Below are 23639 nucleotides of genomic sequence, written 5' to 3' on the forward strand. Positions count from 1 at the left end.
GGAGTAGTTGTTTTTCTCCAGTTGCTTTAGCATCAATGTTGAGGAATCTGGTTGCCCAATAGGCCTTGTGTTCCAGTTTCACTAGCAGATGATAGGGTTTTTCATACACCAATTGATATGGTGATGTTCCTATAGGGGTCTTGAAGGCTATTCTGTATACCTACAAAGCATCATCAAGCTTTCTAGCCCAATTCTTTCTAGTGGCACTTATTGTACTCTCTAGAATTCGCTTTAGTTCTCTATTTGAGACTTCAGCCTACCCATTTGTTTGAGGATGGTATGGTGTTACTACTTTATGGTGAACTCCGTAACGGCTCAAAATAGAGTCAAGCTGTCTGTTGAAGAAATTAGTACCTCCATCACTAATCAATGTCCGAGGGACACCAAACCTGCTGAAGATGTTCTTCTGGAGGAACTGTATTACTACTCTGGTGTCGTTAGTGGGTGATGCTATTGCTTCAACCCATTTAGACACATAATCTACTGCTACCAGGATGTAGGTGTTTGAGTACGAAGGTGGGAAGGGTCCCATGAAGTTTACACCCCATACATCATACAACTCAATCTCTAGGATTCCTTGCTGAGGCATGTCATGACCATGAGGGAGATTTCCAGCCCTTTGGCAACTATCACAGTTACGGACAAACTCTCTAGAGTCCTTAAAGAGTGTGAGCCAGTAGAAGCCACTTTGGAGAACCTTTGTGGCTATTCGCTCACCTCCAAAGTGTCCTCCAAAGTCTGAGCCATGGAAGTGTCACAGGATTTTATGTGCTTCTTCTTCAGAAACACAGCGTCGGATGATCACATCCGAGCATCTCTTAAAGAGATATGGTTCATCCTACAAGTAGTACTTTACATCATGCATGAGTTTTTGAGCTTGCTGCCTGATGAGCGGATAATTCATATGCTTTTTGGCATTATTTTTAGGTAGTTTTTAGTATATTTTAGTTACTTTTTATTATATTTTTATTAGTTTTTATGCAAAAATCACATTTCTGAACTTTACTATGAGTTTGTGTGTTTTTCTGTAATTTTAGGTATTTTCTGGCTGAAATTGAGGGACCTGAGCAAAAATCTGATTCAGAGGCTGAGAAAGGACTGCAGATGCTGATGGATTCTGACCCTCCTACACTCAAAGTGGATTTTCTTGAGCTACAGAAGCCCAATTGGCACGATCTTAATTGCGTTGGAAAGTAGAAATCTTAGGCTTTCCAGCAATATATAATAGTCAATACTTTGCCCGAGATTTGATGGCCCAAACTGGCATTAAACTGCAGCTAGAGACCCTTTTCTGGCGTAAAACGCCAGAACTGGCACACTTCTTGGCGTTAAATGCCCATTTTGGCACCCAGGGTGGCGTTTAACTCCAATTTAAGGCATATGCATGTGAAAGCTTGAAAGCTCAGCCCAAACACTCACCAAGTGGGCCCCAGAAGTGGATTTCTGAACTATCTGCACTTAGTTACTCATTTTTTGTAAACCTAAGTTACTAGTTTAGTATAAAAACTACTTTTAGGGATTCATTTTGTAACTCATGACATTTTACATCTCATATTATATCTTCTACGGCATGAGTCTCTAAACCCCATAGGTGGGGGTGAGGAACTCTGCTGTGTCTCAATGGATTAATGCAATTATTATTATTTTCTATTCAGTCACGCTTGATTATATTCTAAGATACTCACTCGTACTTCAATATAGAGAATATGATGATCCGTGACACTCATCATCATTCTCAACTTTATGAACGCGTGCCTGACAACCACTCCCGTTCTATCTGAGCTCAATGTAGTCATTGGGCGACAGCTTGAGTGCGTATCTCTTGGGTCTCTGATGCACGGACCGAGTCCGAGAGATTAGAACCTTCGTGGTAGAGGCTAGAACCAATTGGCAGCATTCCTGAGATTTGAAAAGTTTAAACCTTGTATGTGGTATTCCGAGTAGGATCTGAAAGGGGATGACTATGACGAGCTTCAAACTCACGAATATTGGGCACAGTGATAGTGTGCAAAAAGATAGAGAGTTCCTATTCCGACACAAGTGAGAACCGACAGATGATTAGCTGTGCCTGATATTTTTCATCCAAGACGAGAAATCCGAAAGTTGATTAGCCGTACGGAAACCGTACTTGGACCATTTTCACTGAGAGGTTCATACAACCTGCCATGGAAGGAAGCCATGCGTGTTTGGAGAAGAAGACAGTAGGTAAGCAGAGATTCAGATGATAGAACATCTCTGGAACCTCAATCTGTTCCTCATTACTGAATCACAAGTATCATTTATTTCATGTTATTTACTTTTCATAAACAAAATCATTTTTATCATTAATCTCCTGACTAAGATTTACAAGATAACCATAGCTTGCTTCAAGCCGACAATCTCTGTGGAATCAACCCTTACTCACGTAAGGTATTACTTGGACGACCCAGTGCACTTGCTGGTTAGTTGTGCGGAGTTGTGAAAAGTGTGATCACAATTTTGTGCACCAAGTTTTTGGCGCCGTTACCGGAGATTGTTTGAGTTTGGACAACTGACAGTTCATCTCGTTGCTTAGATTAGGAATAATTTATTTTTGTTGGATTAGAGTTTTTTATTTGAGTCTAGTTTCATATTTTAAGTTTAGTGTCCTTTGTGTTTCTGCTTTCTTAAAAAAATTTTCAAAAAGTGTTCTTGGTGTTCATCTTAACATTCAAAATTTTCTTGTTGTTTCTTTGTTTTGATCTAAAAATTCTAAGTTTGGTGTCATTTTTCTATTTTTCTCTTTCCTCATTAAATTAAAAAAAAATATATCTTTTCCTTTATTTATTCATCATTTTCGAACTCATTAGGTTGACTTAGTCAAAATTTTTAAAATTTGGTAGTTTCTTGTTAGTCAGGTCAAGATTTTAATTTTTAAAATTTTATCTTTTTAAATCTTTTCAAAATAAATTCTTTTTCAATTTTCTTTTTATATTTATCGAAAATCTTTTATAAAATTTTTCAAAATCCTTTTTCTTTTTAAATTTTCGAATTACTTGTCCCATTTTATTAGTTTGATTGAAAAATTTTAAGTTTGGTGTTTTCTTGTTAAGAAAGTTTCAATCTTTAAAATTTTAAATAATATCTTTTCCAAATCTTTTCTTTCCTTACAAGTATTAATATTCAAGTATCTTTAATTTTAGGACATATCTTTTTCAAAACATTCTAACCACTTTCTCTCTCCTCATTTTTTCGAAAATCCACACAAAAAAATCTTCAAATCTTTTTAATTAATTAATTAGTTTAATTTTCTAATTTCTTTTGTTTCTTTTTCCCTTCTTAATTTTCGAAACTTATATTCAGATTTTCATTTATTTTATTTTAATTTTTTAATTTCGGTTTAAAAAAAAGAGAAATGATTGTTTATTTGCAATTTACATCATCCCCCTTTCTCCATCATGGACCTAAGTGGAAATGAACAGTCCAGAAGGACTCTGAGGTCATATGCTAACCCCATTACTGCTTCATATGGAAGTAGTATCTGTATAGCCTCCATCAGAGCCAGCAATTTTGAGCTAAACTCTCAGCTCATTATCATGGTGCAGCAAAATTGCCAGTATTTCGGTCTTCCATAGGAAGAACCTACTGAGTTTCTGGCACAATTCTTACAAATTGCTGACACAGTATGTAATAAGGAAGTAGATCAGGATGTCTACAGATTATTACTGTTTCCATTTGCTGTAAAAGATCAAGCTAAGATGTGGTTAAATAACTAACCCCCAGCAAGCATAAGAACACGGAAACAGTTATCAGACAAATTTCTGAATCAATATTTTCCTCTAAAAAGGATGACACAGCTAAGGCTAGACATCCTAGGCTTTAAACAAGAGGATAATGAATCTATTTATAATGCCTGGGAGAGGTACAAAGTGATGCTAAGAAAATGCCCCTCTGAAATATTTTTAGAGTGGGTGCAGTTAGACATCTCCTACTACGGGCTTACAGAAAAGGCCCAGATGTCTCTAGATCACTTAGCTGGTGGATCTATACACATGAGAAAGACAATTGAAGAGGCTCAAGAGCTCATTGATACAGTTGCTAGAAATCAGCGTCTTTACTTAAGTAGTGAGTCCTCCATGAAAGAAGAGGCTAAAATAGTATCCACTGAACTTAGTCCCCCATAACAAGTCGTTGAACTCAACCAGCAATTGCTTTTTTTAACAAAACAGTTAGCAGAATTTAAAGAGATGCTACAAGACACTAAAAAGGCTAACACGAATATGGAAGTACAATTAGATCAGACAAGACAGCAGTTATCTAAATAGATAACAGAAAAGTGCCAAGTTGTTCATTTGAGGAGTGGGAAGACATTGAATGTTTCAACTCAAGGCAGCAAGAAGCCAAGAAAGGAACATCTAACAGAGGATGACCAACCCACCGCCCAAAATCCCTCTGAGGACAGTAAGAGCCCAGAGAGGAATGATTCTAGCATTCAAACGCCAGAAAAGGGTGAAAAAATGGCGTTAAACACCTAGTGAATGACCAATTCTGGCATCTAAACGCCAAAAAAGGGTGGCAATCTGGTGTTAAATGCCCATACAGCCCCCAATTCTGGCGTTCAAATGCCAATGCAGGATCAGACACCTACAAGTGCTGATAACAACCCCCTTAAGCAGGCTTCTCCAACCACTTCTGTAGGTAGTAAACCTGCAGCGACTAAGGTTGAAGACTATAAAGCCAAGATGCCTTATCCTCAGAAACTTCCCCAAGCAGAACAGGATAAACAATTTTCCCGCTTTGCAGACTATCTCAGGACTCTTGAAATAAAGATTCCGTTTGCAGAGGCACTTGATCAAATACCCTCTTATGCTAAGTTCATGAAAGAGATCTTAAGTCATAAGAAGGATTGGAGAGAAGCTGAAAAAGTTTTTCTCACTGAAAAATGCAGTGCAGTCATTCTGAAAAGCTTATCAGAGAAGCTTAAAGATCCCAGAAGCTTTATGATACCATGCATATTAGAGGATGCTTGTACCAAGACAGGTCTATGTGATCTTGGGGCAACTATCAACCTGATACCTGCATCCACTATCAAAAAGCCTGGTTTGACTAATGAAGTTAAACCAACCCGGATATGCCTCCGACTTGCTTATGGCTCCACTAAAATTCCATCAGGTGTAATTGAGGACATGATTGTCAAGGTCGGGCCATTTGCCTTTCCCACTGACTTTGTGGTGCTTGAAATGGAGGAGCACAAGAGTGCAACTCTCATTCTAGGAAGACCTTTCCTAGCAACTGAACGAACCCTCATTGATGTCCAAAAAGGGGAGGTGACCCTGAGGGTCAATGAGGATGAGTTTAAGTTGAATACTGTCAAAGCTATGCAGCATCCAGACACCCCAAACGACTGCATGAGCATTGATATTATTGACTCTCTGGTGGAAGAGGTCAATATGACTGAGAGTCTCAAATCAGAGCTAGAGGACATTTTTAAAGATGTTCAGCCTGATCTGGAGGATCCAGAGAAAACAAAAGAACCTCTGAAAACTCCTCAGGAAGAGGAGAAGCCTCATAAACCCGAGCTCAAACCACTTCCACCATCCCTGAAATATACATTTCTGGGAGGGGATGACACTTTTCCCGTGATCATAAGCTCTGCTTTAGAGCCACAGGAAGAGAAAACACTAATTCAGGTGCTAAGGACACACAAGACAGCTCTTGGGTGGTCCATAAGTGATCTTAAGGGCATTAGCCCAGCCAGATACATGCACAAGATCCTATTGGAAGATGATGCTAAGCCAATGGTTCAACCACAGAGGCGGCTAAATCCAGCCATGAAGGAGGTGGTGTAGAAAGAGGTCACTAAATTACTAGAGGCTGGGATTATTTATCCTATTTCTGATAGCCCCTGGGTGGGCCTTGTCCAAGTTGTTCCCAAGAAGGGAGGCATGACAGTGTTTCATAATGAAAAGAATGAACTGGTTCCTACAAGAACAGTTACAGGGTGGCGTATGTGTATTGACTACAAAAGGCTCAATACAGCCACCAGAAAGGTTCATTTTCCTTTACCATTCATAGACCAGTTGCTAGAGAGACTAGCAGGTCATGATTACTACTGCTTTTTGGACGGTTATTCAGGTTACAACTAAATTGCAGTAGATCCTCAAGACCAAGAGAAAACAGCATTCACATGTCCATTTGGAGTATTTGCCTACAGAAGGATGACATTTGGTTTGTGCAATACACCTGCAACCTTTCAGAGATGCATGTTTTCTATCTTCTCTGATATGGTAGAGAAATTTCTGGAAGTCTTCATGTATGACTTTTCAGTGTTTGGAGACTCATTCAGCTCCTGTCTTGACCATCTAGCACTTGTTCTAAAAAGGTGCCAAGAGACTAACTTGGTTTTAAATTGGGAGAAATGTCACTTCATAGTGACTGAAGGAATTGTGCTTGGGCACAAAATTTCGAACAAGAGGATAGAAGTGGATTAAGCTAAGGTAGAGGTAATTGAAAAATTACCACCACCTACCAATGTTAAGGCAATCAGAAGCTTTCTGGGGCACGCAGGATTCTATAGTAGGTTTATAAAGGATTTTTCAAAAATTGCAAAACCTCTGAGCAATTTGCTGGCTGCCGACACACTATTTGTCTTGACACAGAGTGTCTGCAAGCGTTTGAGACTCTGAAAGCTAAGCTGGTCACAGCACCAGTCATTTCTAAACCAGACTAGACATTACCATTCGAACTAATGTGTGATGCCAGTGATCATGCCATTGGTGCAGTATTGGGACAGAGGCATGACAAGCTTCTGTAAGTCATTTATTATGCTAGCCATGTTTTAAATGACGCACAGAAAAATTACACAACCACAGAGAAGGAGTTGCTTGCAGTGGTTTATGCCATTGACAATTTCAGATCTTATTTAGTAGGATCAAAAGTGATTGTGTACACTGACCATGCTGCTCTAAAATATCTCCTCATAAAACAGGATTCAAAACCCAGACTCATAAGATGGGTGTTGCTTCTGCAAGAGTTTGATATAGAAATAAGAGACAGAAAAGGGACAGAGAACTAAGTAGCTGATCAACTGTTCCGGATAGAACCAGTAGTAGGAGCGTCCCTCGCTCCTACTGAGATCTCTGAAATCTTTCCGGATGAGCAATTATTTGCCATTCAGGAAGCACCATGGTTTGCAGACATTGCAAACTATAGAGTTGCAAGATTCACACCCAAAGAGTACAGTAGCCAGTAAAAAAAAATTGGTTTCTGATGCAAAGTACTACTTGTGGGATGAACCATATCTCTTTAAGAGGTGTGCAGACGGAGTAATCCGTAGATGTGTGCCTAAAGAAGAGGCACAGAAGATCCTATGGCATTGCCATGGATCACAATATGGAGGACATTTCGGAGGTGAACGAACAGCCACAAAGGTTCTCCAATATGGCTTCTACTGGCCTACTCTCTATAGAGACTCTCGAGAGTTTGTACGTAACTGTGACAGTTGCCAGAGAGCTGGTAATCTGCCTCACAGTTATGCCATGCCTAATCAAGGGATCTTAGAGATTGAGTTGTTTGATGTATGGGGTGTTGACTTCATGGGGCCTTTCTGATGCGTGAGCATCTTTCCTATCTTTTCCTAGTGAATTTATATTTAAATTGTTAAGTTTAATCAAGAATTAATTGCTTTTTAGCCACTATGGATGCTATTTTGAGTCATATGCAATTCTGTTTATTTTAGGTAGCATTCGGCTAGATTTGATGGAGTTTCTGTAGCACAAGAATTAAAGGAGATGACAGCGAGGAGCGACACGCACGCATACCTGACGCGTGTGCGTGATTTGGAGCTTTCCATGATGACGCGGGAGCGTGGATGACGCGTACGTGTGATTTGAAGATTTGCACAGCGACCCGTGCGCATACCTGACGCGTACGCGTGACACGCGAAGAAGACCAGTGACGCATACACGTGACTGACATGTACACGTGACATGCGCCACGTGCAGAAAATGCAAAAAATGCTGGGGGCGATTTCTGGGCTACTTTTGACCCAGTTTTCAGCTCAGAAAGTACAGATCAGAGTCGGCAAAGTCAAGGAATCAAGTGGTCCCCTCCATCAATTGAAGACTTGTTGGTTGCCATAATTAATTTTGATTTAAATTTAAATATTATTTAAAAATAGGAAAAGTTATTATTTAGTTTTAAAAATTGGGATTTAAATTTATTAGGATTAGATATAAAAGACAACATTAATTAGTTAACGAGGAATCTATCTCAAACAAATTACCTGAATCCTTATTTTCTCTCTGAGTCATGAGCAACTAAACCTCCATAGTTAAGGTTAGAAGCTCTGTCTATTTGTATAGATTGATTCTATTATTTTTGTCTTTTAATTCATGTTTTGATTTATAATTCAAGAATTGTTTTCGCTCTTTATTTTATGAATTTGTGTGGAACAGAAGTATGACTCATGTTCTAATTGTGTTCTTGTATAACTTGGAAAAGCTCTTTACTTGAACAATAGCTTGAAAACAATTTCTCCTAAATTTTAATTATCTGGACTTAACAGGATACGTGACATATAATCCTCTTATTTTTGGGTAATTAGAATTTTTGTGGCATATAAACTGGAATTTGATTTTTACCCTCTAATTGGAATTAATTGACCAAGGAAGTGGCAGTTGATGAATTTTAGAGGAGACTAGGAAGGTCTAAGGAATTAGGGTCTAGTCATATATAGTTTGCCATGAATTAAATCTTGCATGATTAAAATAAATTAATAAGAAAAGTCAATCCAGAAAATAGACATCTCTGAAACCTTAGCTTTTTCCCCATACATATTTCACAACTTATTGACTGCTTGCTTTCTGAAACTCTTAATTACTATTTAATGCTCTTTGAATACCAAAACACTCTTTTCTGCTTGCCTAACTAAGTAATTCATTTAACCATTGTTGCTTTGTCCTTCAATCCTCGTGGGATCGACCTTCACTCACTTGAGGTATTACTTGGTACGACCCGGTGCACTTGCCGATTAGTTTGTGGGTTATAAATTATCGCACCAAGTATTTGGCATCGTTGCCGGGGATTGATAGTGATTAACAACTATTAGTTGTTTGATTGCTTAGATTAGGTGTTTTATTTTTAATTTTATTAAAATCTATTTTTAATATTCTCGAAAAAAAACAAAAAATATATATAATTTTAATAGCACTAATATTTTTAGTAATTTTTGAAATTAAGTTTGGTGTTTCCTAGTTCAGGTTACCTCACTGGGAATTCTCTACACTCTGACGTAGAGAGTTCCATTATTTTCTTGTCTTCTTTTTGTTTATGCGCAGGAACAGAGACAAAGAACATCTCTTAGACTTTGATCTTGAACCTGAAAGGACTTTCAGGCGGCGTTTACAGCAGGCAAGACTTTACAAGGCTGCAGAATTCACTATGGATCCTAACAATGCTGATAATGCCAATGTGGCAAATCTGAATGGGAATAAGCAACAAAGGAGAGTGCTTGGCTCTTACTATGCTCCTATTGTAAATCTTTATGGAAAAAGTATTGTGGTACCTCCTATAGCTGTGAACAACTTTGAGTTAAAGCCACAACTGGTCACCCTGGTGCAATAAAACTTCCAGTATTATGGTCTTCCCCACGAAGACCCAAATCAGTTTATTTCTAGTTTTCTGCAGATTTGTGATACTGTGAAGACAAATGGAGTGAACCTAGAGGTATACAAACTCATGCTCTTCCCGTTTGCTCTGAGGGATGAAGTAAAGCTATGGCTAGATTTCTAACCCAAGGAGAGTATGGATACTTGGAACAAGGTTGTTACTGAGTTTCTCACTAAATTTTTCCCACCAAAGAAGCTGAATAAGCTTAGGGTGGAGGTTTAGACCTTCAGGTAGATAGATGGTGAAACTCTGTATGAAGCTTGGGAGAGATACAAGCTACTGACAAGGCAATATCCTCCGGACATGTTCTCCAAGTGGACCCAACTAGATATCTTTTATGAAGGTTTGGGTGAAATGTCCAAGATGTGCTTAGATAATTCTACAGGAGGTTCATTGCACAAGAAGAAGACACCGGAGAAGACTATTGAGCTTATTGAATTGGTTACTAGCAACCAATATTTATACTCATCTAACAGAAATCCTGTGAACTCTGAGGTTCCTCAGAAGAAGGGTGTCATGGACGTAGAAGCTCTTAATGCTATTCTTGCTCAGAACAAGCTTATGTCTCAACAAATAAGTCTACTTACTCAACACATGGGTGGCATGCAGATCTCAGCTATCAACACCTAAAATCCACCTCAAGAGGTTTCCTATAAAATGGCAGGAAATTTAGTGCAAAATAATAATTATGATTATGCTCAATCCTCTTCTGAACAGGTTAATTGCATGAGGAGTGGCCCTAGAAATCCCAATAATGATCCATACTCCAAGACATACAATTAGGGGTGGAGGAATCACCTAAATTTTGGATGGAGAGACCAACCTCAGAAACCTCAGAATTTTAACAATAATTCTCAGGACAGTTTCCAATAGAACAATTACAACAACCACCAATTTCAGTCTCAGCGCAATAACCACCTCAGCAGGCTAACTCTAAATCCCAAGAAGATTCTAATTGGGAGATGATGAGGAGTTTTATGCAGGAAACCAGAGCCTCCATTAGAAACTTGGAAGTGCAAATGGGCCAGCTGAGTAAGCAAATACCTGAGAGGACTGCAAGTACATTTCTAGGTGATACAGTGGTGAACCCAAGAGAAGACTGCAAGGTTATTCAATTAAGAAGTGGTAAAGTAGCTGGCTCTGAGACCAAGGCCAATAAAGAATTAGTTGAAAAAAAAGCTCCAGGGGAGAAGAAGGAAGAAGTAGAGCGCGCCCCTCCTAAGCGTGCAGACAACCCATTCCCTGATTCTCTTGACACTTATCCTACCTTGCCAAAGGCTCCTGATAATACAAGCCAAAAATGCCATATCCTCAGAGGCTTCAGAAGGCTTCCAAAGAAAAACAATTTTCTAAATTTTTAGATGTCTTCAAGAAGCTACAGATCAACATTCCTTTTGCAGAGGCTCTTGAGCAACTGCCTCTCTATGCTAAATTTATGAAAGAGTTGTTGACCCACGAAAAGAATTGGAGGGAACAAGAAATAGTGGTGTTAACCAAGGAATGCAGTGCCATAGTTCAACACAACCTCCCTGAGAAAATGCCAGATCCAGGAAGCTTTGTAATTCCTTGCACCATTGGAGATGTCACTATTCAAAGAGCTTTATGTGACCTTAGAGCTAGTATCAATCTAATGCCACTTTCAGTGATGAAAAAGCTTCAAATTGAGGAGGTAAAACCCACTCGTATTTCTCTTCAACTTGCTGATATTTTTGTTAAATTACCTCTGGGTGTTGTTGACGATTTACTTGTTAAAGTAGGACCATTTATTTTTCCTATTGATTTTGTTATATTAGACATGGAAGAGGAGGTAAAGTCCTCTATTATACTTGGTACACCTTTTTTAGCTATAGGTAGAGCTCTGGTTGATGTACAAAAGGGTGAATTAACCCTGAGGGTCAATGAAGAACAGGCGATCCTAAATGTTTTTGAGGCTCTCAAACACCCTAATAATTCTGAAGGGTGCATGAAAATATATGTTATTGAACCACTTGTTCAAGAGGTACTAAAAGCTGAGGTACTTGATGACATTCTGGATCCTATTTCTGAGTATGAATTAGTTGAAGTTGATGATTCACCACCCCAGAAGGCTATGGTTTACATGCCTAAAGTAGAGGAGGAAGCCCCCAAACTTAAGCTCAAACCTTTACCTCCTTCTTTAAAATATGTGTTCTTGGGTGAAAATGATTCATATCCAGTGATTATTAGCTCTTCCCTAAAGCCTGAAGAGGAAGAGACATTTATTTCAGTGCTCAGGAACCATAAAATAGCTCTTGGGTGGACCATTAGTAACTTGAAGGGGATTAGTCCAACCAAGTGTATGCATAAGATCCTCCTTGAAGATGATGCTAAACCAGTTGTGCAACCATAGAGGAGACTCAATCCAACCATGAAAGAGGTGGTCCAAAAAGAGGTAATGAAATTATGGGAAGCAGGTATAATTTACCCTATTTCTGATAGTCCTTGGGTAAGTCCTGTGCAGGTAGTTCCCAAGAAAGGAGGGATGACAGTGATCAAGAATGAAAAGAATGAGCTTATTCCTACAAGAACACTCACAGGATGGAGAATGTATATAGACTACAAGAGGCTCAACACTGCTACAAGGAAGAATCATTTCCCTCTACCTTTCATTGATCAAATGCTTGAGAGGTTAGCTGGTCATGCTTTTTATTGTTTTCTAGATGGATATTCTGGATACAATCAAATTGTAGTGGACCCTCAAGATCAAGAGAAGACAGCATTCACATGCTCCTTTAGAGTATTTGCCTACAGGAGAATGCCATTTGGACTTTGTAATGCTCCAGCAACTTTTCAGAGGTGTATGCTTTCAATTTTTTCTGACATGGTTGAAAAGTTCATTGAGGTATTTATGGATGACTTTTCTATTTTTGGTAATTCTTTTGAATCTTGCCTCAAGCACTTATCTCTTGTCTTAAAATGGTGTCAAGAATCAAACCTTGTTTTGAATTAGAAAAAATGTCATTTTATGGTCACAGAAGGTATTGTTCTTGGACACCAGATTTCAAGTAAGGGAATTGAGGTAGATAGAGCAAAGGTGGAGGTAATTGAAAAATTACCACCACCAGCTAATGTTAAGGCAGTCAAGAGTTTCTTAGGCCATACAGGATTTTATAAGAGATTTATAAAGGACTTTTCTAAAATTACTAAACCATTGAGCAACCTGTTGGTTGTTGATATTCCTTTTGTCTTTGATTCTGATTGTCTGTATGCTTTTGAAACTCTGAAAGCAAACCTTACCTCTGCTCCCATTATAGCTCCCCCTGACTGGGATTTACCATTTGAACTGATGTGTGATGCTAGTGATTTTGCTATAGGAGCTGTTTTAGGATAGAGGCATGGTAAGCTTGTACATGTCATTTACTACGCCAGTCGTGTGTTAAATGATGCCCAAAAGAATTACACAGCTACAGAAAAGGAATTATTAGCTGTTGTGTATGCTGTTGATAAGTTTAGATATTATTTACTTGGTTCTAAGGTTATTATTTATATTGATCATGTTGCTTTGAAGTACCTTCTAACCAAATAGGATTCTATACCAAGATTAATTAGATGGGTGTTACTCCTTCAGGAGTTTGATATTGAGATAAAAGACAGGAAAGGGTCAGAAAATCAAGTAGCTGACCATCTCTCTAGAATTGAGCCAGAAGCAGGAGTACACCCACCCACAGTTGTGACTGAGACATTTCCGGAGGAGCAGTTGTTCCTCATTCAGCAGGCTCCATGGTTTGTAGACATTACAAATTATAAAGCCATGAATTTTATTCCAAAGGAGTACAGTAGGCATCAAGTAAAGAAGCTATTAATAGATGACAAATACTACATTTGGGAGGAACCATAACTTTTTAAAAGGTGTTCAGATGGTATAATCTGGAGATGTGTCCCAAATGAAGAAACACAGCAGATTCTCTGGCACTGTCATGGTTCAGATTATGGAGGCCACTTTGGTGGTGAAAGGACAGCTACAAAGGTCCTTCAGAGCGGGTTCTACTGGCCAACTCTCTTCAGGGATTCAAGAGCATTTGTGAAGCACTGTGACAGATGTGAAAAAGCCACGAATCTCCCTGCCAACCATGAAATGCCACAGCAGGGGATTCTTGAGGTTGAGTTGTTTGATGTGTGGGGTATTGATTTCATGGGACCTTTCCCACCCTCACATTAAAACAACTATATTCTAGTGGCAGTTGACTATGTGTCCAAGTGGGTGGAAGCTGTGGCTCTACCCACCAATGATGCCAAAGTGGTAATGAGCTTTCTTCAGAGATATATCTTTAGCCGGTTTGGTGTCCCAAGGACACTCATTAGTGATGGAGGAAGCCATTTCTACAACAAACAGCTGGACTCTCTTCTGCAGAGATATGGAGTCTGTCATAAAGTGGCAACCTCCTATCACCCTCAGACAAGTAGACAGGTTGAAGTTTTCAACAGGGAACTTAAGAGGATTCTAGAAAAGACCGTCAGTGTTTCAAGAAAGAAGTGGTCTAGGAAGCTTGATGATGCTCTCTTGGCATACCGGACAGCGTACAAGACTCCCATTGGCATGTTCCCTTATTAGTTGGTATATGGGAAGGCCTGTCACTTGCCAGTTGAGCTGGAACATAAAGCTTACTAGGCAATCAGGTATCTGAATCTTGATTCAGAAGCTGCAGAAATTAAGCGAATGCTCCAGTTAAATGAGCTTGATGAATTCATATACTTAGCCTATGAGAATTCCAAGCTCTAAAAGGAGAAGACCAAGTTATTACATGACAAGAAGATTGCCATCAGAGTATTTGAGCCAGGACAGAGTGCTGCTGTATAATTCAAGGCTCAAATTCTTTCCCGGGAAGTTGAAATCCCGGTGGTCAGGACCGTTTGTGTTTACCAGAGCTTTACCATATGGTCATGTGAAAATACAGGAAGAGAATTTTGACAGGAAATTTACAGTGAATGGCCAGAGGTTGAAGCACTATCTTGGAGGTGAGATTGATCGCCAGAGGTCCGCTCATCTGCTGAATTAGCAAAATTGACTGGTAAGCTAGTGACGTTAAAAAAGAGCTTGTCGGAAGGCAACCCGATGATTTCATCATGCAGCTATTTTAGAATAGGAATAGAATATTTCAAAAAAAAAGAGAGAGGAGCATTCCACGTGCGCGCACGAAGTGCACGTCCGCGTCCATAGTGAATGCGAATTGAGTGAGATTGAACAGAAAGTTGCGCTAGAGTTGTGTAGGAACTATGCCTCGCACACCAGCTCACCCACACGTACACGCACCAGACACGTACGTGCACCAGACGCGTACACGTCCGACTGGTTCTCGGCAATCCACGCAGCAGCACACATGGTGCGCACGCGCGCCTTGAAAAATCGACGTAAATGGGTGCATGGCTGAAAGTTGTGCTGGCCTCATGCTGGGTTCATGCTAGAAGCACAGATTGACCCATGCGTACGCGTCCTTGACGCGTACGCGCCCTTTTCACCACTTGGCAATCGCTCAGGCACATTGGACTTATCCGCGTCCCTTCCCTTTTTACGTAACCCGCGCGAACGCACGCAATGCGTGTCCGTGTCGGTTGCGCTACATCAATTACTCAGCACGCTGCCCTGTTTTCATTCTCTCTCCCTCCCAAATCCTAATTCTCTCTTGTTCTTTTATCCTTTTCTTCTTCTTTTATCATACTAATTTTTTTTCTTTTCCCTCTCTGTTTTCAGTTCTTCTTTGCTTGAGGACAAGCAAACCTTTAAGTTTGGTGTTGACGCTTCGCTTATGGCTTTTCTGTTTAGCACCAAAGGGAGATGAATGTTCTTCATGGAGGAATGAGATGGCCACCAGCATAACTGAGGTGGTTGATTTCCTTTCATTCTATTTCTCTTCCGTTCTTATTGTGTTGTCTTCTGTTCTCTGTTACTTTGGTTGCCTGCATGATCTTTAGTACTATAAAAAATTTGTCTCATGTATTGCTCACTAAGCTTGAATTCAAATGAAAAAGAAGTAATTTATTGCATGAGAGATTGAGTTTAATTTTTAGAGTAGTCTTATTTACTTAAATGTGGTGGTATTATTTGTGATTTTGAATGCATGACATGAATAATGCATATTTGAATTTGAATTAAAGGATGTTGATGAATAAGGAATAGGAATTTAGAGAATTATTATGACTTCTCTAAAACAAACAAAAATTTAATCCTTGAAGCAAAAGAAATAGAAACTATAAAAGCAAGGTCCAAAGCTCTGAGCATCAATGACTAGGGAGGTCAGACATGATTAAAAGCTCAAAGAGTTGTTTCCCTAGTCATATACTTGTGGTGTGATTGTGTCAAGTAATCCTTGAGACAGAATACTTAGAGTCGAGACCAAGTGCGTTTAATAGAGTATACCCAAGGCTTTGAGTACCACTGTCTGGGAATAAATGAAAGAAAAATCAGAACTTAAAGAGAGTTCCCCAGTTAAGTGCTTGTGGTGTTTCTGTGTCAAGTAACCCTTGAGACAAAATATTTAAAGTCACGGCTAGGCTCAAGGTGCAAAGCACCAAAGAAAAATAAATTAAAGAAAATTATGCTGTGTTCAAGGATTAAACAGGAGTATAAAGATCAGAGAATTCATAATATGATCTGGATTCTAATTCCGAATGACACTAACGTTCCTCTGATTCAAAGGAGAGAGAGATGCCATAACTGTTCAAAATTACAATGAATAAACCCCATTTTAAGAATAGACTTGAGCTTAATCGATCTCATTCTCATGCAAATTCACATCCTAAGTCTGTATTATTTTTGGTTGCTTGAGGACAAGCAATAATTCAAGTTTGGTGTTGTGATGTGTGAGCATCTTTCCTATCTTTTCCTAGTGAATTTGCATTTAAATTGTTAAGTTTAATCAAGAATTAATTGCTTTTTAGCCACTATGGATGCTACTTTGAGTCTTGTGCAATTCTGTTTATTTTAGGTAGCATTCGGCTAGATTTGATAGAGTTTCTGCAGCACAAGAATTAAAGGAGATGACAGTGAAGAGCGACGCGCATGCGTACCTGACGCGTGCGCGTGATTTGGAGCTTTCCATGCTGACGCAGGCGCATGGATGACGCGTACGCGTGATTTGAAGATTTGCACGGCGACGCGTGCACGTACCTGACGCGTACGCATGACACGCGAAGAAGACCAGCGACGCGTACGCGTGACTGACACGTACGCATGACATGCGCCACGTGCAAAAAATGCAGAAAACGCTGGGGGTGATTTCTGGGCTGCTTTTGACCCAGTTTTCAGCCCAGAAAGCACAGATCAGAGGCTGCAAAGTGAAGGAATCAAGTGGTCCCGATCCATCAATTGAAGACTTGTTGATTGCCATAAGTAATTCTGATTTAAATTTAAATATTATTTAAAAATAAGAAAAGATATTATTTAGTTTTAAAAATTAGGATTGAAATTTATTAGGATTAGATATAAAAGACAACATTAATTATTTAACGAAGAATCTATCTCAGACAAATTACCTGAATCCTTATTTTCTCTCTAAGTCATGAGCAACTAAACCTCCATTGTTAAGGTTAGGAGCTCTGTCTATTTGTATGGATTGATTCTATTATTTTTGTCTTTTAATTCATGTTTTGATTTATAATTCAAGAATTTTTTTCGCTATTTATTTTATGAATTTGGGTGGAACAGAAGTATAACCCATGTTCTAATTGTGCTCTTGTATAACTTGGAAAAGCTCTTTACTTGAACAACAGCTTGAAAACAATTTCTCCTAAATTTTAATTATCTGGACTTAACAAGATACATGACATATAATCCTTTTATTTTTGGGTAATTAGAATTTTTGTGGCATATAAACTGGAATTTGATTAATTGGCAGTTGATGAATTTTAGAGGAGACTAGGAAGGTCTAAGGAATTAGGGTCTAGTCATATATAGTTTTCCATGAATTAAATCTTGCATGATTAAAATAAATTAATAAGAAAAGTCAATCCAGAAAATAGACATCTCTGAAACCTTGGCTTTTCCCCCATACATATTTCACAACTTATTTACTGCTTGCTTTTTGAAATTCTTAATTACTATTTAATGCTCTTTGAATACCAAAACACTATTTTCTGCTTGTCTAACTAACTAATTCATTTAACCATTGTTGCTTAGTCCTTCAATCCTCGTGGGATCGACCCTCACTCACTTGAGGTATTACTTGGTACGACCCGGTGCACTTGCCGGTTAGTTTGTGGGTTATAAATTACCGCACCACTTTCCCACCATCATATTCAAACACCTATATTCTGGTGGCAGTATACTATGTATCTAAATGGGTATAGGCAATTGCAACACCCACTAATGATACTAAGACAGTGATGAAGTTCCTCCAGAAGCATATCTTCAGCAGGTTTGGTGTCCCTAGGATACTGATCAGTGATGGAGGCACTTATTTCTGCAATAAACAGCTTGACTCTGCTCTGGTCCGATATGGAATTAACCACAAAGTGGCAACTCTATATCATCCACAAACAAATGAGCAGGCTGAAGTCTCAAATAGAGAACTAAAACGAATCCTGGAATGGACTGTAAGTACCCGTAGAAGGGATTGGGCAAGAAGTCTGGATGATGCTCTGTGGGCATACAGAACTGCATTTAAGACTCCTATAGGGACTTCTCCATACCAGCTTGTGTATGAAAAAGCCTGTCATCTGCCAGTGGAATTGGAACACAAGGCCTACTGGGCAACCAGATTCCTAAACCTTGATGCGAAGGTAGCTGGAGAGAAAAGATTACTCCAGTTGAATGAGCTGGAGGAGTTCAGGCTCAATGCTTTCGAGAATGCTAAAATTTATAACGAGAAAGCAAGAAGGTGTGGCATGACATAAATCTGTCATCTAGAGTCTTTAAGTCAGAACAGAAGGTTATGCTGTTTAACTCTAGGCTCAGATTGTTCCCTGGGAAATTGAAATCCCGGTGGAAGGAACCATATGTGATTACAAGTGTGTCACCATATGGATATGTAGAGCTTCAGGATAGTGACTCTGACAAAAAGTTCATTGTTAATGGGCAGAGAGTCAAGCATTATCTTGAAGGAAACGTTGAGGAAGAATGCTCAAGACTGATACTAGATTAAAGCTCAGTAATGTCAAGCTATTGACAGTTAACAAGCGCTTATTGGGAGGCAACCCAATTTTATTTATCTATGTTAATTACTTTTTCATTTCATTTTCCATTGTTAGTTTATGTTTTCTTTAAGTTGATGATCATGTGGAGTCATAAAAACAGCTGCAGAATTAAAGCAGAATAAAAAATAGCACACCCTAGAGGACAGGCTTACTGGCATTTAAACGCCAGTAAAGATAGCAGAATGGGCTTTTAACGCCCAGTCTGGCAGCATTCTGGGTGTTAAACGCTAGAATTAGGCATCAGCTTGGATTTTAATGCCAGGAAAGGTAGTAGAGCTGGCGTTAAACGCCAGAAATGGCACACAGAGGGCGTTTACACGCTAGAAAGGTGCAGGGACCAGAATTCCTTGACACCTCAGGATCTGTGAACCCCACAAGATCTCCACCTACCCCAACTCACTCTCTCTCCTTTTCACACTTTTTCATAACACTCTTCCCCAAAATAACCTCCACCAATCACCTCTATTTCTCCTCCAAAACCATCATACAACCCACCTACCCCCACCCATTCAAATTCATGCCATCTCCCTCCCAAACCCAACCCCTATTACAAGAATTCCCTCTCCACTCCACTCCTATATAAGCTCTTCATCACTCCTTCCTTTTCACACCTCATAACCACCCAAAAGCCCCTTTAGACGAACCTTTCCCACACCTCCATCTCCTCCATCTCTTCTTCCTCTAATACTTTCGTTCTTCTCTTGCTCGAGGATGAGCAAACCTTTTAAGTTTGGTGTGGAAAAAAGCTCTGCTTTTTGTTTTTCCATAACCATTAATGGCACCAAAAGGCGATGAGAAAGGAGCCACAAAGGCAAGGAAGAGACATAAAGGAGCTCAAAAACTCTATTGGTTCTTCAAGAGGAGGAAGAAGCCACCATCACTAAGGTGGACTGATGAGCGGATAATTTATACGCTTTTTGGCATTATTTTTAGGTAGTTTTTAGTAGGATCTAGCTACTTTTTGCGATGTTTTTATTAGTTTTTATGCAGAATTCACATTTCTAGACTTTACTATAAGTTTGTGTATTTTTCTGTAATTTCAGGTATTTTCTGGCTGAAATTGAGGGACCTGAGCAAAAATCTGATTCAGAGGCTAACAAAGGACTGCAGATGCTGTTGAATTCTGACCTCCCTGCACTCGAAGTAAATTTTTGGAGCTACAGAACTCCAAATGGCGCGCTCTCAACTTAAGTTGTAAAATAGAGGTAGTGCGGTATTTGATAAACCCCAATTTTAGGGTTTATCTTGTATTGAATTTAGGGCATTTTATCAACTTATCCCACATTTATTCAATGAAATAGCATAGTTTTGTGAATTTCTCCTAAATTGCACTTAAGAGTAAACACATATTTTTTAGACCTTTAAATTTCTATATTTAATTCACTTTGATTCCACTCGATGCCTTGATGTATTTGTTTAGTAATTTCAGGCTTAGGAAGTAAGGATTGGATCAAAGAAGTGAAGAAAAAGCATGCAAGATGGAGAATTCATGAAAAATAAGGATTTGGTGAATGCAAGGCCACACGTAGGTGTGCCCTACGCATACGCATGACACTTGTCACATGACCTCATTAAAGGAACATGCTAGGGGCGATTTTTGAGCTCATGGAGGCCAAAATCCAACTAAATTCTGAATTATTTGAGACAGAATTCAAGATGGAACAAGGGAGGAGCAATTAGTGTAGCTTAGGTATCATGTTTTAGGGTAGTTTTCTAGAGAGATAAGCTCCCTCTTCTCTCTAGAATTAGGGTAGAATTAGGTTAATTGTATCTTAGATTTAGGTTTAATTTCTTGTCTTGATCTAGTTTCCTTTACTTTTTCTTGTTCTATTGCTTTAATTTTCTTAGTTATTCTTGTTAATTTTTTATTTTGGTCACTTTTATGTTTATGAACTCTTGTTGGATTTTAATTTCTCTTAATACAATTTGATGTTTCCATGTTTCATCTTGTTTAATTGAGTTGTTATTGTTACTTTTTTGCGTTTGGTAGTTTCAAATTTTATTATTATGGTAATTTACTGTGCTTTTCTTTTTATGCACACTAAGTGTTTGATAAAATGCTTAGCTTAGTTTTAGAGTAGATTTTTAGCATTCTTGGCTTGGAAAGAGAAGCTTGGTAATCTTGAGTCATTGATACCCAACTTATGTTGGTGATCTAGAGTTGTTAGTTAATCTTGTTTCCATTGATGCTACTTATGGATTCGGATTAACTAGGCCTACTTGATCCTCTCCCAATGCTGGAGATAACGTAATAGGCTTAACTCTTGATAATTATTGTATTATGATTAATGACTACGATAGAAAACCTTGATTCTCAATCCTTACCATGAAGTCCTCTTTAGTATTTGTTCTCTTTTGTTGTTTGCTTTATTTTCTTGTCATTTAGATTCTTGCCTTCTCATCCGTAAACTACCCCCTTGAACCTCATAACTGATAACACGCATACCTCACTGCAATTCCTTTGAAAGACAACCCGAGATCTAATACTCTCGGTATTTTTATTGGTTTGCACGTGTGACAAACAAAAGTAAACTTTGATTGAAGGTTGTTTGTTGGTTTGGATCTATACTTCAACGGAATTATTTTGTGAAAATTCCTAACCGACGATTTTCCTCCGTCAAATTTTTGGCGCTGTTGCCGGGGAATTGCAAGGTGTGCTTGTTATTGGTTATTGTTCATATGTGAATATTGTGAATAGTTTGATTTTTGCTTGTTTTGTTAGTTTTAGGAGTTTATTTTCCTTGTTTCTTGTTAGCTTTTGTTTTTATTTTCTCTCGCCACTATGAATTCTCACCATTTTGGCTATGAGTTTGGTTCTAACCATGTTGTAGGAAATGAGAATTCTAATGAGGAGATGCATCAAGGATGGAACAATCAAAGGTGGGAGGAGCCTCAAGCATATGATCAATCTTCATGGCAATAACCTCCTCCAATGAGCTATGAGCAAGAACCATTCCATGATGCATATCAATCCAATGGATATGGTGGACCTCCTTGTGGTTATCAACCACAACCACCATATGCCAATGAGCCCTATCCTTAACACAGCCCTCAACCACCATACTCACAAGCCCCATACCATCATATGCCGGTTGAAGAATATGTACATACATACTTGTATATAAGTATATCCGATAAAACCACTATATTCATAAAGAAAGTACCAAGTTCTCCAAAAGCCTCTAAGAGGATTAAACATAAGTTATATATATACATAGGAGAGTCTATAAAACATAAATACATAACCGACAGCCCAAAGCATAACTTCCTAACTTCGCTTGCCATAGAAACCTCCAGACGCTCATCGAGGTGCATCTCGACTTGCATCTGAAAAGAAATAATATATGTGTGGAATTAGAACCGGGGATTCTCAGTATGGTAATGCTGCCCACATAAATAATATATAAGGTCTCGGAAAAGGCAGAGGCAATCTTAGAACTCAGACACTCAAATTTAAAATTAGAGTTATAAACTGAATCGAAAATCAGGTAGACTATCTAAGGCACTCAGGTTGTAGTCCAAATATATCTTAACACTTCACTCTTATTCTCCTCCAACCCTCTAAATCATAGGTGGAACTACCCTTGTCACACCTCTACCATACGAGGAGTCTCTCAGTTGCACAAACATACCATTCAAGCAAGGAAAGCATAAATAAGATATAAATACAACAAATAGATCAGATAGCAGTTAACTATAGTTAAGTAATTAGGCAAACTAATACAAATGCATACTCAAACAAATCATACAAATGCACATGATGCATGCCTATTCTAATAGTCGTGAGCTCATGTGTTGGTTATACTACCAGAATCTGACACATTTCGGTAGCTAACCCAGACGCCGTCTCTTGTCTGTGCATCTCCAGGAGGCATAACATAGGGGAATTAGTGCCTACCACCTCCTCCTAGAGGAATACAACAGGGGAAAATAAATCGGAAGATTAGTGTCTTACCACCTTCCTCTAGTGAGGCCGTGCCACACCGATCGAGGGATTAGTGCCCTACCACCTTGCAGATAGAGAGAAAGAATGTGAGAAAATACGTCGAGGGATTAGTGTCCTTCCACTTTCCTCACATCCTACATAACACAATCATAAGGAATATGGGAGAATGAATCGAGGGATTTGTGCCCTACCACATTCCCCACATCCAACTCGTCAATATCATCATTTCCATTAATTATGTCTCATTTATTACTCATACATTTTCGCACTTGCTCAAATATTTCACATCAAATCATTTCATTATTTATATCATATATCACCTTATACACCACCTCAAGATTCTCACCAATATGAACCACCTTCCAATTATGACACCTTTCCTTCAAACAATGAACCCTATCTTCCACCACTGCCTTTATTGGACAAATTTCTCCAACCACTAATGCAAGAACAACAAGAACTTCTAGCTTATTATCAAAAGCAAAAAGAAGAGGAGCAAAAGGAGCTAGAGAGGCTAGGAACCATGGTGGCTACCATGACGGAAGCCGTTAACGCATAGTGGTGGACGAAATTGTGATTTCTATCTTTTGAGCTTTAGCATTTATTTACTCTTAGGGCACTGTTTATTTTCACAACTCCGTTCAACTAACCAGCAAGTGTACTGGGTCGTCCAAGTAATAACCTTACGTGAGTAAGGGTCGAATCCACAGAGATTGTTGGTATGAAGCAAGCTATGGTCACCTTGCAAATCTCAGTTAGGCAGATTAAAATGGTTTATGGATTTAGAAAATAAAAATAAGAAAATAGATTATATGTAAAAAAGGGATAGAACACTTATGCAGATTCATTGGTGGGAATTTCAGATAAGCGGATGGAGATGCTGTAGAGCTCAAGGACGCCTGCTCTCCTACTGCTTCTA

This window comes from Arachis duranensis, chromosome 6 (assembly GCF_000817695.3).
Source record: "Arachis duranensis cultivar V14167 chromosome 6, aradu.V14167.gnm2.J7QH, whole genome shotgun sequence".
Taxonomy (NCBI): Eukaryota; Viridiplantae; Streptophyta; class Magnoliopsida; order Fabales; family Fabaceae; genus Arachis; species Arachis duranensis.